Below are 13,723 nucleotides of genomic sequence, written 5' to 3'. Positions count from 1 at the left end.
TATTTTTCGAGAAAATGGAAAATATAAACAATGGAGAAATCTGGTTTTCCATCTTGTGCAATTGAAAGCGCCACTTTTTTACAGCCTTTTCGATTCCTATTCTCCGATTTGAAGAAAACCCTAATTTGTTTATATTTGAAGAAACCCTAATTTATGTATTTATTTATTTATAAGGAAAGCGTATTTTTACTAATGACGATTAATGCAAAGTAAGTGAACAGCACACGATTTTAAATCTCTACCACACAGGAAGTGAAGTGAAGAGGAAGCCCGTTTTTCGAAAAACTGTCGACCACTGAATACTGGCGAAAAGGGCCCTTTATTACCGTCCTGGATGCCCCCCTCCATTTTCGGAATGTTTGAAAATTGCGCCCGACCTTTCCCGGGAAGCGGGGAGAGAGCTTGCAATACGTCTCGTGTGTCGCTCACAGAGATGGCACGACCTAGCGAAGGACTCCGCGTTGCAATTTACTGTCTCGCCTCCGGACTCCGGGGACGCAATTGCTCCGGCCGTCCTGCCCCCCGCGCCCCCCCAAAACTTTTCTTGCTGCAGGAAAACAAGGAAGCCTTCGGAAACACCCCCGCAGGATCCTACGCGAATTCTCCCCGACCAATGCCACCCCGCGGCGCCTACGCCAATCCTGCGCCCTCCGCCCCAAGTGCTCCGGGGTCGTCCCTACACATGTAAATATTGCAGAAAAGGGCTCCCTTATCGCTTCTCGGCCTTATGGCTAAGATCAAAGTGTAGTATCTGTTCTTATCAGCTTAATATCTGATACGTCCCGCATTGCGGGACCAGAATATTAATCTGATTTTTGGACATTGGCGGGGTACCCGGAGTTTACTCCATCCCTGCCGCGGGTTGGCCCGGCATTGCAGTACCGTCGGGATCGGCCCATCATTAAAAAGGTCCACTTAAAAGCTGATGAGAACAGATTGAAGCTTAAATTGATCCGCGAAAATTATTTATTTTCGCACTTGCAAATTTCAGGCGATCCGGCTGGAAAAATATTCGCGAAATTGCATTTTCGCGGAGAGAAGCGATTTTATTCCATGCGAGCGGAGCAAAAGTAATGTAATCCAAATTGAAGCAGCACAACGAAGTATTAAAAGGAATGAATTATTAAAAGGAGAGAAACTTGGGAAGAAAAAAAATCCCATCTGAAGAGAGTCGTCGTCACTTTAAAGTGTAAGTGTAACAATAAATATAATTTTGTGAAAATAATGCAATTATTTTTTCTGCTTTCAATGCAACGTCAACAACAACAACGTCTTGTCTCCTCAGTATTCCATCATTGGAGACGACGACAACTGTTGAAGAGAGGCGCCGGATCACGTTTCAAACTTTGGCGTGTGACGCCCCTTCCTTCCAGCTGTTTACCTCCCCCCCCGAAGAGATGGCGCGCGCGCGCTCCCGGCAAGGAGCGTCATTCAAGACGACCCGACGCGAATCGACTCGCGGAAATAGGCGAGTTCCACTCTTTTACCTTAGTTTTTGAACACCAATCTTTCCACAGAATTTATGCGAAGATAATTCTTGTAAAAGGAGTGTGTGTTTGATGAAAAAAAATTGAACGGAAAAGAAACTCAATACATCGGAGGAAACGACCGATCGCGAGCACTCGGGAAAAATTGGAAAAATCTTTGCAAAAAAATTTTCAGAAATTTTTTGCGAATTTCGCGGAAATCGATGCCCATTTTCGCGATATTTTTCGAGAAAATGGAAAATATAAACAATGGAGAAATCTGGTTTTCCATCTTGTGCAATTGAAAGCGCCACTTTTTTACAGCCTTTTCGATTCCTATTCTCCGATTTGAAGAAAACCCTAATTTGTTTATATTTGAAGAAACCCTAATTTATGTATTTATTTATTTATAAGGAAAGCGTATTTTTACTAATGACGATTAATGCAAAGTAAGTGAACAGCACACGATTTTAAATCTCTACCACACAGGAAGTGAAGTGAAGAGGAAGCCCGTTTTTCGAAAAACTGTCGACCACTGAATACTGGCGAAAAGGGCCCTTTATTACCGTCCTGGATGCCCCCCTCCATTTTCGGAATGTTTGAAAATTGCGCCCGACCTTTCCCGGGAAGCGGGGAGAGAGCTTGCAATACGTCTCGTGTGTCGCTCACAGAGATGGCACGACCTAGCGAAGGACTCCGCGTTGCAATTTACTGTCTCGCCTCCGGACTCCGGGGACGCAATTGCTCCGGCCGTCCTGCCCCCCGCGCCCCCCCAAAACTTTTCTTGCTGCAGGAAAACAAGGAAGCCTTCGGAAACACCCCCGCAGGATCCTACGCGAATTCTCCCCGACCAATGCCACCCCGCGGCGCCTACGCCAATCCTGCGCCCTCCGCCCCAAGTGCTCCGGGGTCGTCCCTACACATGTAAATATTGCAGAAAAGGGCTCCCTTATCGCTTCTCGGCCTTATGGCTAAGATCAAAGTGTAGTATCTGTTCTTATCAGCTTAATATCTGATACGTCCCGCATTGCGGGACCAGAATATTAATCTGATTTTTGGACATTGGCGGGGTACCCGGAGTTTACTCCATCCCTGCCGCGGGTTGGCCCGGCATTGCAGTACCGTCGGGATCGGCCCATCATTAAAAAGGTCCACTTAAAAGCTGATGAGAACAGATTGAAGCTTAAATTGATCCGCGAAAATTATTTATTTTCGCACTTGCAAATTTCAGGCGATCCGGCTGGAAAAATATTCGCGAAATTGCATTTTCGCGGAGAGAAGCGATTTTATTCCATGCGAGCGGAGCAAAAGTAATGTAATCCAAATTGAAGCAGCACAACGAAGTATTAAAAGGAATGAATTATTAAAAGGAGAGAAACTTGGGAAGAAAAAAAATCCCATCTGAAGAGAGTCGTCGTCACTTTAAAGTGTAAGTGTAACAATAAATATAATTTTGTGAAAATAATGCAATTATTTTTTCTGCTTTCAATGCAACGTCAACAACAACAACGTCTTGTCTCCTCAGTATTCCATCATTGGAGACGACGACAACTGTTGAAGAGAGGCGCCGGATCACGTTTCAAACTTTGGCGTGTGACGCCCCTTCCTTCCAGCTGTTTACCTCCCCCCCCGAAGAGATGGCGCGCGCGCGCTCCCGGCAAGGAGCGTCATTCAAGACGACCCGACGCGAATCGACTCGCGGAAATAGGCGAGTTCCACTCTTTTACCTTAGTTTTTGAACACCAATCTTTCCACAGAATTTATGCGAAGATAATTCTTGTAAAAGGAGTGTGTGTTTGATGAAAAAAAATTGAACGGAAAAGAAACTCAATACATCGGAGGAAACGACCGATCGCGAGCACTCGGGAAAAATTGGAAAAATCTTTGCAAAAAAATTTTCAGAAATTTTTTGCGAATTTCGCGGAAATCGATGCCCATTTTCGCGATATTTTTCGAGAAAATGGAAAATATAAACAATGGAGAAATCTGGTTTTCCATCTTGTGCAATTGAAAGCGCCACTTTTTTACAGCCTTTTCGATTCCTATTCTCCGATTTGAAGAAAACCCTAATTTGTTTATATTTGAAGAAACCCTAATTTATGTATTTATTTATTTATAAGGAAAGCGTATTTTTACTAATGACGATTAATGCAAAGTAAGTGAACAGCACACGATTTTAAATCTCTACCACACAGGAAGTGAAGTGAAGAGGAAGCCCGTTTTTCGAAAAACTGTCGACCACTGAATACTGGCGAAAAGGGCCCTTTATTACCGTCCTGGATGCCCCCCTCCATTTTCGGAATGTTTGAAAATTGCGCCCGACCTTTCCCGGGAAGCGGGGAGAGAGCTTGCAATACGTCTCGTGTGTCGCTCACAGAGATGGCACGACCTAGCGAAGGACTCCGCGTTGCAATTTACTGTCTCGCCTCCGGACTCCGGGGACGCAATTGCTCCGGCCGTCCTGCCCCCCGCGCCCCCCCAAAACTTTTCTTGCTGCAGGAAAACAAGGAAGCCTTCGGAAACACCCCCGCAGGATCCTACGCGAATTCTCCCCGACCAATGCCACCCCGCGGCGCCTACGCCAATCCTGCGCCCTCCGCCCCAAGTGCTCCGGGGTCGTCCCTACACATGTAAATATTGCAGAAAAGGGCTCCCTTATCGCTTCTCGGCCTTATGGCTAAGATCAAAGTGTAGTATCTGTTCTTATCAGCTTAATCCCCTTAACTTTCTTCTTTTTCGCCCGCCAAATTCAAATTTTTAAATGAACAGATCTACCGCTTTTGGACCTTTCTTGCCTCTCTGAGGAATCCCGGACGGGCCCCGACCAACGGTAAGCCCCCCGGGACACTCCCAGAGGGAAGGGGCAACAGGACACTAGGCGCCTGCTCTGCCCAGTAGCCCCTCTTTCGACCCCCGATGGCCCCACGGTCCATTGCCTCTTCAAGGCGGACCGTGGGACCCACCGCCCCCTCAGGGCTCCCCGGTCGCTCACGGACCGTTCCCCACGCCCACTTGGGGTGATAACCTCCCCGGGCTCGACGCCGGGCCCCTAAGGCCCGGCGCAGGCCCCCGCCCCCGGTGCACCGCCGGGTCCCTTCAGGACCGGTAGGCTGAGCACCGGACGTTCCCCGGCCCCCGGTGCACTGCCAGGTCCCCTCCGGACCGGTAGCTTGAGCACCGAGGCCCCCGGACCCCCTCAGGGCCCCCGGGAGCACCCTCCGTCGATCCCGTACGGATCGGCGCAGAGCGGGTGATTTGAACGGCGCGCGGTTTCCTTTTCGGCCGCGACGCCGGTCAAGCGACCGTTCGGCGCGCTTCACGCCCGATCGGTTCGATTGACCCCCTCCCCCCCGTCCGGTATTTGTGGAAGACTTCATCTTCCACAAAACCGTCATTTCAAAACCCCGGTAAATTCAAATTTCCTCCCGATCCCACCCATACGGGCCGAGAAGCGGGTTGAGCGCCTTCAGCGCCATCCCTCGGCGGCCGCCTGGACTTCATTCAGGTGGACGCCACGCGCTTAATTTAAATTTGTATTTTTGAAAATTTTCGTTCCGCAGTCCCTCAGACCGCGGAAAAGCCCTCCGTCGCCCCCCTTGGCCTTCAGCATTTATATCTTTTGAATTTTTTTGTGTCCTTAAAAGGACAATTTTCAAAACAACGTTCCACGGTCCTTCAGGCCGTGGAATATCGTCCGCCAGGCCCCGTTTGTGCCATGACTTAACGCCCTCCCATGCCCCCACGTCCTCCCCGTAAAAACGGGGGGGCGGGGGCCGTTAGAAAAGCACCATCGCGTGCTAGTTCCTCCGCCCCCCCCTCCTCCTCTCGCACTCCGCGGAGGAGGAAAGTCGAGGCGTCAGAGCCCGACTCCTCCCCTCCCCATACACCACCGGACGGCGCGTCCGAAAGCGCTTCGGCGCGTAGGACGCGTCGCCCGCGGAAAATCATACACTATGGCTCCCCCGTTTCTTCTTCTTCTTCTTCTCCATCCGGCGTCCGAAAGCCTTCCCTTGAGACCTTCTCCCCGCTCTCGGACGTCACCTATTCTCCCCCCAAGTCCCGTTCTTCTTCCCCTCTCTCCCTCGACGACTTCACGACGCCTCCGGATTCTTCTTCGTCCAGACGTCCGGCGCTGGATTCTCCCCCCCCGATTCCCCCGACTGCCCCCGCCCCCCAAACGACTGACAGGGTCCCGGCGCTTCTCCTGACCGGCACCGCGGTGTCGGCCAGGAGAATCGACAATCAACTTGTGGTTTACTTTCCCGTGGCGGATACGTTAACCTGCACCGAGGTGGGATGCAGCATGTCCTTCCGCGCTACGGAGTGGACGGCGATGCGGAGAAGTCTCGTCCGACACCTGATGGAGCAGCACGGCCACCGACTCACGTCGGTGAACGCCTGCTCCGTCTGCGGTGGGACTATCGGCCGCAAGCCGTCCACTCATCCCTGCCTCAAAGGGGGGATACGTAAGGCGGCGGACGGGCGTGTTGCACTCTCGCACCGGTGCGGGACATGCGACTTCGCATGCGCTACCCGTCGCGGGTTGGCGAACCACATGGTGACCCACAAGAGACCTCCCCCCTTGATTGCCCCCCTTCAGGAGGCAATCGAGGAGACAGTTAGATGCACGACGCCGCCCAACGTGACCGAGGCGCAACCCTCCGATCCAGACGCAGCAGCTGACGCTCCGGCCGAAGACCTGGCGCCGGGGCAGCCTCCCGAAGTCGGTGACCTCAACGACACCGGGTCACCGCCGCCTGTGGACGCAGCAACATCGCCGCCGCCAGCTCCAGACGCAGCAGAAGGAGCACCACGACAGGTCGAGCCACCGATACAGCAGAAGGAGAAGCTGTGGCTCGACCGACTGGCCAGCACCACCGGCCAGTCATGGGAGGAGTTCGAGGTCGTGGTGCAGGATCTGGTGGCCACCACCCAGGCGGAGAGGAAGAGGGAGGCGAAACCTGCGGACGGAGGGGAAGCTCCTCGGCCACGAAACGTCGTGCACAGACAACCACCAAGACGCAGACAAGTAGCTGACTACGACGCGAAAAAGGCGTCGGACATACAGAAACTCTTCAGGAGTCATCCCAGGAGGGCAGTGGAGAGCATCCTGTCTGATAAGTCACCCTATTGCGACATTCCCGCGGAGGAAGTGGAAAAGCATTTCCGCCAAGTCTACGGGAATGTCGGAATGGGGGGCTTGGAGGACGAGGGTGACGACTCGGTCTACCGTCGCACGACGGAGACCGAGAAGAAACTGCTCCTCGAAAGGATCACTCCTGAAGAAGTGACGAGACGCATGTCTAGAACCAAAAACACCGCCCCGGGCCCCGATGGCCTCACCTACGGCGACCTGAGGGCGGTCGATAGACATGGACGAATTCTCTCTTTTATCTTCAACAGATGCCTGAAGGAGGCCAGGACACCGGCCGCGTGGAAAACCTCTCGGACTGTCCTCCTGCACAAAGGGGGGGACCGCCAGGACATCGGCAACTGGAGGCCCATAGCGCTTGGCAACACCATCGCCAAGCTGTACGCCGGGGTGCTTGCTGACCGCATACTATCTTGGGCGGTCAGCGGGAAGAAGATGCACCCGGCTCAAAAGGGCTTCCGGGAGTTCGAGGGGTGCCACGAGCACAACTTCACCCTTCAGGCAGCTGTTGACGAAATGAGACGCAGACGTTCCCGAATCGCACTGGCTTGGCTTGATCTACGGAACGCGTTCGGGTCCATCCCGCACCAACACCTCCAGAACACCTTGAGGAGGATGGACTTGCCTGAGGAGATGAGGAGGACCGTGGAGGAGTTGCAGAAGGGCTCCACGGTCGTGAAGACGGCCAGCGGCGACACCGGCGTCATCGACATCTGCGCCGGTGTCAAGCAGGGGTGCCCGTTATCACCGACCATTTTCAACTTGGGAATGGAGCCGGTGATACGGGCGGTCGCTGGTGAGGCAGGCAAGTCCGGAGTCGTCGTCCAGGGGCAGAACATCGCCATCCTGGCCTACGCGGACGACTTGGTGCTGGTGGCCCGGGACCAGGAGCACCTGCAGCGCCTGCTGAACATCGCGGGAGAAGAGGCGACCGCTGCAGGTCTACAGTTCAAGCCAAGCAAGTGCGCAACGCTGGACCTCAACTTTTCAACCAACCAGCCCGTGCAGCCGTCCCAACTCACCATCCAGGGGGCGGCCATTTCCAGCCTGAAGGACGGCGAAGCGTACCGGTACCTCGGGGTCCCGTTCGGGTTCCATGTGGACCAGACCCCCGAGGAGGACCTGGTGCGCTTGGGCGAGGACGTCAAGAAGATCGACGAGTCACTCCTCGCCCCGTGGCAGAAGATCGCCGCGACCAACATCTTCCTTCTGCCCAGGCTGGAATTCATCTTGCGGGCTGGTAACGTTAAAAAGAAGAACTTGACTGACATCGACAAGAGGCTGAAGGCCTGCGCAAAGGGCTGGCTCCATTTGCCCAAAAGGGCATCGCCTGAGATGGTCTTCATTGGCCATCAACACGGCGGCGCAGGTCTTCTCCCTCTTTCCGACTTGACTGACATATTGACCATCGTGCAGGGATATCGACTCCTCCATTCCCGTGACCCCAACGTGAGAGTGCTCGCCTGGGGTCGCCTGAAGGAGGTAGTGCGGAGGAAGCTGAGGAGACCGCCAACCACCGGTGATCTCGCGGAGTACCTTAGCGGTAGTCTACGGGATGACTTTGGAAGGGAAAGCGGCGACTTCAGTTCCCTCTTCACGCAGGTTCGCTCCGCGTCACGCCGTATCGCCGCGCGCATAGGCTTGAGCTGGAGATGGTCGGACGAGCTAAGGGAGATGCAGATTTCGTTCCGGGACATGAATGACGGGGCTGAAGACCGCCCCCCCTTCATCAGGGTTCCTCCGAAGGCCGTAAGGCAACTGACGGGTGCCCTGAAGATCGCGGTGCGGCGCTACTACCTGAACAAGGTAAGCGCCAAGCCCGATCAAGGGAAAGTCATTCGTGCCTCGGCGAAATCTGAAGCCTCCAATCACTTCCTGGCAGGAGGGAGATACACCAGGTTTTGTGATTGGAGGTTCATCTTTAGGGCTCGGCTCGATCTGCTCCCGCTCAATGCCTGTCGCCGTTGGGAAACCAACGGGGACAAGCGGTGTCGGCGATGTGGCTACGCGGAGGAGACCCTGCCCCACGTCGTTAATCACTGCACGATGCACTCAAGGACGTGGCAGCATAGACATAATGCTGTCCAAGACCGACTACACAGGGCTCTGATTGGACGCCGGGGAAAAGGTGACGATGAAATCAGAGTCAACAAACAAGTACCTGGCACTGACTCGACTCTTAGACCAGACCTGGTTATAACTAACCAGGCCGACAAGACTGTGACATTGATCGACGTAGCAGTGCCGTTCGAGAACAACGAGGGAGCTCTGCTGGCAGCCAGGACCGCGAAGGAGGAGAAGTACGCCGCCCTGGCAGAGACCATCCGCCAGCAGGGATACCGGTCATCGGTCGCCGCCATCGTCGTGGGAAGCCTGGGGACGTGGGACTCGCAGAACGACCCCGTCCTGAAGTCCCTGGGCCTACCTCGACGATTCTGCACCACCATGCGGCGACTGATGGTCAGCGACGTCATCCGCTGGACCCGGGACTGCTACGTCGAACACATCACGGGACATAGACAGTATGAAGACGGCTCCGGAGGCTGAAAAGGAAAGGACAAAAGTGAAGTCGTGTAAAATCATTTCCCCCCCTCTTTCCATACTTCTTCATTGTAAAACCTTTCTCTGTCCCCTTTCTCTTTTATTTACTCTATGAGCCATAGTGTATGAATGGCCACGCCGTGGTGTATAAACGGCCCCCCCCAAAAGTGTAAACCCTCCCCGTGAGAGACTTAAACATATAAAACATTTTATAAAAAAAAACACTCGTGCGAGAAGCCTATATTATTATAATATTTCCCCAAAACAAAGGGGCAAAAAGACTTGTTCCCCGGCTCCCTCATTTGGAGGGAGCCGGTCATGTATAAATTATATATTAATTATAAGTTGCTTAAAACTCTGTATGAAAGAATTTTCAAATAAACATTTTAAATCTGTTCTTATCAGCTTAATATCTGATACGTCCCGCATTGCGGGACCAGAATATTAATCTGATTTTTGGACATTGGCGGGGTACCCGGAGTTTACTCCATCCCTGCCGCGGGTTGGCCCGGCATTGCAGTACCGTCGGGATCGGCCCATCATTAAAAAGGTCCACTTAAAAGCTGATGAGAACAGATTGAAGCTTAAATTGATCCGCGAAAATTATTTATTTTCGCACTTGCAAATTTCAGGCGATCCGGCTGGAAAAATATTCGCGAAATTGCATTTTCGCGGAGAGAAGCGATTTTATTCCATGCGAGCGGAGCAAAAGTAATGTAATCCAAATTGAAGCAGCACAACGAAGTATTAAAAGGAATGAATTATTAAAAGGAGAGAAACTTGGGAAGAAAAAAAATCCCATCTGAAGAGAGTCGTCGTCACTTTAAAGTGTAAGTGTAACAATAAATATAATTTTGTGAAAATAATGCAATTATTTTTTCTGCTTTCAATGCAACGTCAACAACAACAACGTCTTGTCTCCTCAGTATTCCATCATTGGAGACGACGACAACTGTTGAAGAGAGGCGCCGGATCACGTTTCAAACTTTGGCGTGTGACGCCCCTTCCTTCCAGCTGTTTACCTCCCCCCCCGAAGAGATGGCGCGCGCGCGCTCCCGGCAAGGAGCGTCATTCAAGACGACCCGACGCGAATCGACTCGCGGAAATAGGCGAGTTCCACTCTTTTACCTTAGTTTTTGAACACCAATCTTTCCACAGAATTTATGCGAAGATAATTCTTGTAAAAGGAGTGTGTGTTTGATGAAAAAAAATTGAACGGAAAAGAAACTCAATACATCGGAGGAAACGACCGATCGCGAGCACTCGGGAAAAATTGGAAAAATCTTTGCAAAAAAATTTTCAGAAATTTTTTGCGAATTTCGCGGAAATCGATGCCCATTTTCGCGATATTTTTCGAGAAAATGGAAAATATAAACAATGGAGAAATCTGGTTTTCCATCTTGTGCAATTGAAAGCGCCACTTTTTTACAGCCTTTTCGATTCCTATTCTCCGATTTGAAGAAAACCCTAATTTGTTTATATTTGAAGAAACCCTAATTTATGTATTTATTTATTTATAAGGAAAGCGTATTTTTACTAATGACGATTAATGCAAAGTAAGTGAACAGCACACGATTTTAAATCTCTACCACACAGGAAGTGAAGTGAAGAGGAAGCCCGTTTTTCGAAAAACTGTCGACCACTGAATACTGGCGAAAAGGGCCCTTTATTACCGTCCTGGATGCCCCCCTCCATTTTCGGAATGTTTGAAAATTGCGCCCGACCTTTCCCGGGAAGCGGGGAGAGAGCTTGCAATACGTCTCGTGTGTCGCTCACAGAGATGGCACGACCTAGCGAAGGACTCCGCGTTGCAATTTACTGTCTCGCCTCCGGACTCCGGGGACGCAATTGCTCCGGCCGTCCTGCCCCCCGCGCCCCCCCAAAACTTTTCTTGCTGCAGGAAAACAAGGAAGCCTTCGGAAACACCCCCGCAGGATCCTACGCGAATTCTCCCCGACCAATGCCACCCCGCGGCGCCTACGCCAATCCTGCGCCCTCCGCCCCAAGTGCTCCGGGGTCGTCCCTACACATGTAAATATTGCAGAAAAGGGCTCCCTTATCGCTTCTCGGCCTTATGGCTAAGATCAAAGTGTAGTATCTGTTCTTATCAGCTTAATATCTGATACGTCCCGCATTGCGGGACCAGAATATTAATCTGATTTTTGGACATTGGCGGGGTACCCGGAGTTTACTCCATCCCTGCCGCGGGTTGGCCCGGCATTGCAGTACCGTCGGGATCGGCCCATCATTAAAAAGGTCCACTTAAAAGCTGATGAGAACAGATTGAAGCTTAAATTGATCCGCGAAAATTATTTATTTTCGCACTTGCAAATTTCAGGCGATCCGGCTGGAAAAATATTCGCGAAATTGCATTTTCGCGGAGAGAAGCGATTTTATTCCATGCGAGCGGAGCAAAAGTAATGTAATCCAAATTGAAGCAGCACAACGAAGTATTAAAAGGAATGAATTATTAAAAGGAGAGAAACTTGGGAAGAAAAAAAATCCCATCTGAAGAGAGTCGTCGTCACTTTAAAGTGTAAGTGTAACAATAAATATAATTTTGTGAAAATAATGCAATTATTTTTTCTGCTTTCAATGCAACGTCAACAACAACAACGTCTTGTCTCCTCAGTATTCCATCATTGGAGACGACGACAACTGTTGAAGAGAGGCGCCGGATCACGTTTCAAACTTTGGCGTGTGACGCCCCTTCCTTCCAGCTGTTTACCTCCCCCCCCGAAGAGATGGCGCGCGCGCGCTCCCGGCAAGGAGCGTCATTCAAGACGACCCGACGCGAATCGACTCGCGGAAATAGGCGAGTTCCACTCTTTTACCTTAGTTTTTGAACACCAATCTTTCCACAGAATTTATGCGAAGATAATTCTTGTAAAAGGAGTGTGTGTTTGATGAAAAAAAATTGAACGGAAAAGAAACTCAATACATCGGAGGAAACGACCGATCGCGAGCACTCGGGAAAAATTGGAAAAATCTTTGCAAAAAAATTTTCAGAAATTTTTTGCGAATTTCGCGGAAATCGATGCCCATTTTCGCGATATTTTTCGAGAAAATGGAAAATATAAACAATGGAGAAATCTGGTTTTCCATCTTGTGCAATTGAAAGCGCCACTTTTTTACAGCCTTTTCGATTCCTATTCTCCGATTTGAAGAAAACCCTAATTTGTTTATATTTGAAGAAACCCTAATTTATGTATTTATTTATTTATAAGGAAAGCGTATTTTTACTAATGACGATTAATGCAAAGTAAGTGAACAGCACACGATTTTAAATCTCTACCACACAGGAAGTGAAGTGAAGAGGAAGCCCGTTTTTCGAAAAACTGTCGACCACTGAATACTGGCGAAAAGGGCCCTTTATTACCGTCCTGGATGCCCCCCTCCATTTTCGGAATGTTTGAAAATTGCGCCCGACCTTTCCCGGGAAGCGGGGAGAGAGCTTGCAATACGTCTCGTGTGTCGCTCACAGAGATGGCACGACCTAGCGAAGGACTCCGCGTTGCAATTTACTGTCTCGCCTCCGGACTCCGGGGACGCAATTGCTCCGGCCGTCCTGCCCCCCGCGCCCCCCCAAAACTTTTCTTGCTGCAGGAAAACAAGGAAGCCTTCGGAAACACCCCCGCAGGATCCTACGCGAATTCTCCCCGACCAATGCCACCCCGCGGCGCCTACGCCAATCCTGCGCCCTCCGCCCCAAGTGCTCCGGGGTCGTCCCTACACATGTAAATATTGCAGAAAAGGGCTCCCTTATCGCTTCTCGGCCTTATGGCTAAGATCAAAGTGTAGTATCTGTTCTTATCAGCTTAATATCTGATACGTCCCGCATTGCGGGACCAGAATATTAATCTGATTTTTGGACATTGGCGGGGTACCCGGAGTTTACTCCATCCCTGCCGCGGGTTGGCCCGGCATTGCAGTACCGTCGGGATCGGCCCATCATTAAAAAGGTCCACTTAAAAGCTGATGAGAACAGATTGAAGCTTAAATTGATCCGCGAAAATTATTTATTTTCGCACTTGCAAATTTCAGGCGATCCGGCTGGAAAAATATTCGCGAAATTGCATTTTCGCGGAGAGAAGCGATTTTATTCCATGCGAGCGGAGCAAAAGTAATGTAATCCAAATTGAAGCAGCACAACGAAGTATTAAAAGGAATGAATTATTAAAAGGAGAGAAACTTGGGAAGAAAAAAAATCCCATCTGAAGAGAGTCGTCGTCACTTTAAAGTGTAAGTGTAACAATAAATATAATTTTGTGAAAATAATGCAATTATTTTTTCTGCTTTCAATGCAACGTCAACAACAACAACGTCTTGTCTCCTCAGTATTCCATCATTGGAGACGACGACAACTGTTGAAGAGAGGCGCCGGATCACGTTTCAAACTTTGGCGTGTGACGCCCCTTCCTTCCAGCTGTTTACCTCCCCCCCCGAAGAGATGGCGCGCGCGCGCTCCCGGCAAGGAGCGTCATTCAAGACGACCCGACGCGAATCGACTCGCGGAAATAGGCGAGTTCCACTCTTTTACCTTAGTTTTTGAACACCAATCTTT

General features: G+C 50.8%; 5 non-coding genes and 1 pseudogene across 5 annotated transcripts; all 6 read left to right on the top strand.

Annotated features, from left to right (window-relative positions):
* Window positions 1–711: 711 nt before the first annotated feature.
* LOC139698439 (U2 spliceosomal RNA) lies at window positions 712–904 on the top strand. Its single transcript, XR_011702935.1, has one exon. It is a non-coding gene; the product is annotated as a U2 spliceosomal RNA (small nuclear RNA).
* A 1,513-nt stretch (window positions 905–2,417) lies between these two features.
* LOC139698437 (U2 spliceosomal RNA) lies at window positions 2,418–2,610 on the top strand. The gene has a single exon (XR_011702932.1). It is a non-coding gene; the product is annotated as a U2 spliceosomal RNA (small nuclear RNA).
* Window positions 2,611–4,123: 1,513 nt separating this feature from the next.
* On the top strand, window positions 4,124–4,257 carry LOC139698448 (U2 spliceosomal RNA; annotated as a pseudogene).
* A 5,253-nt stretch (window positions 4,258–9,510) lies between these two features.
* On the top strand, window positions 9,511–9,704 carry LOC139698443 (U2 spliceosomal RNA). Its single transcript, XR_011702939.1, has one exon. It is a non-coding gene; the product is annotated as a U2 spliceosomal RNA (small nuclear RNA).
* A 1,513-nt stretch (window positions 9,705–11,217) lies between these two features.
* Window positions 11,218–11,410, top strand: LOC139698436 (U2 spliceosomal RNA). The gene has a single exon (XR_011702931.1). It is a non-coding gene; the product is annotated as a U2 spliceosomal RNA (small nuclear RNA).
* A 1,513-nt stretch (window positions 11,411–12,923) lies between these two features.
* LOC139698435 (U2 spliceosomal RNA) lies at window positions 12,924–13,116 on the top strand. The gene has a single exon (XR_011702930.1). It is a non-coding gene; the product is annotated as a U2 spliceosomal RNA (small nuclear RNA).
* The last annotated feature ends 607 nt before the right edge of the window (window positions 13,117–13,723 follow it).

Source organism: Hetaerina americana, unplaced genomic scaffold, assembly GCF_022747635.1.
Source record: "Hetaerina americana unplaced genomic scaffold, ioHetAmer1.1.p SCAF_854, whole genome shotgun sequence".
Lineage (NCBI taxonomy): Eukaryota > Metazoa > Arthropoda > Insecta > Odonata > Calopterygidae > Hetaerina > Hetaerina americana.
Note: the sequence above shows the minus strand (reverse complement) of the source record. Positions and strands in the feature narration are given on the sequence as shown.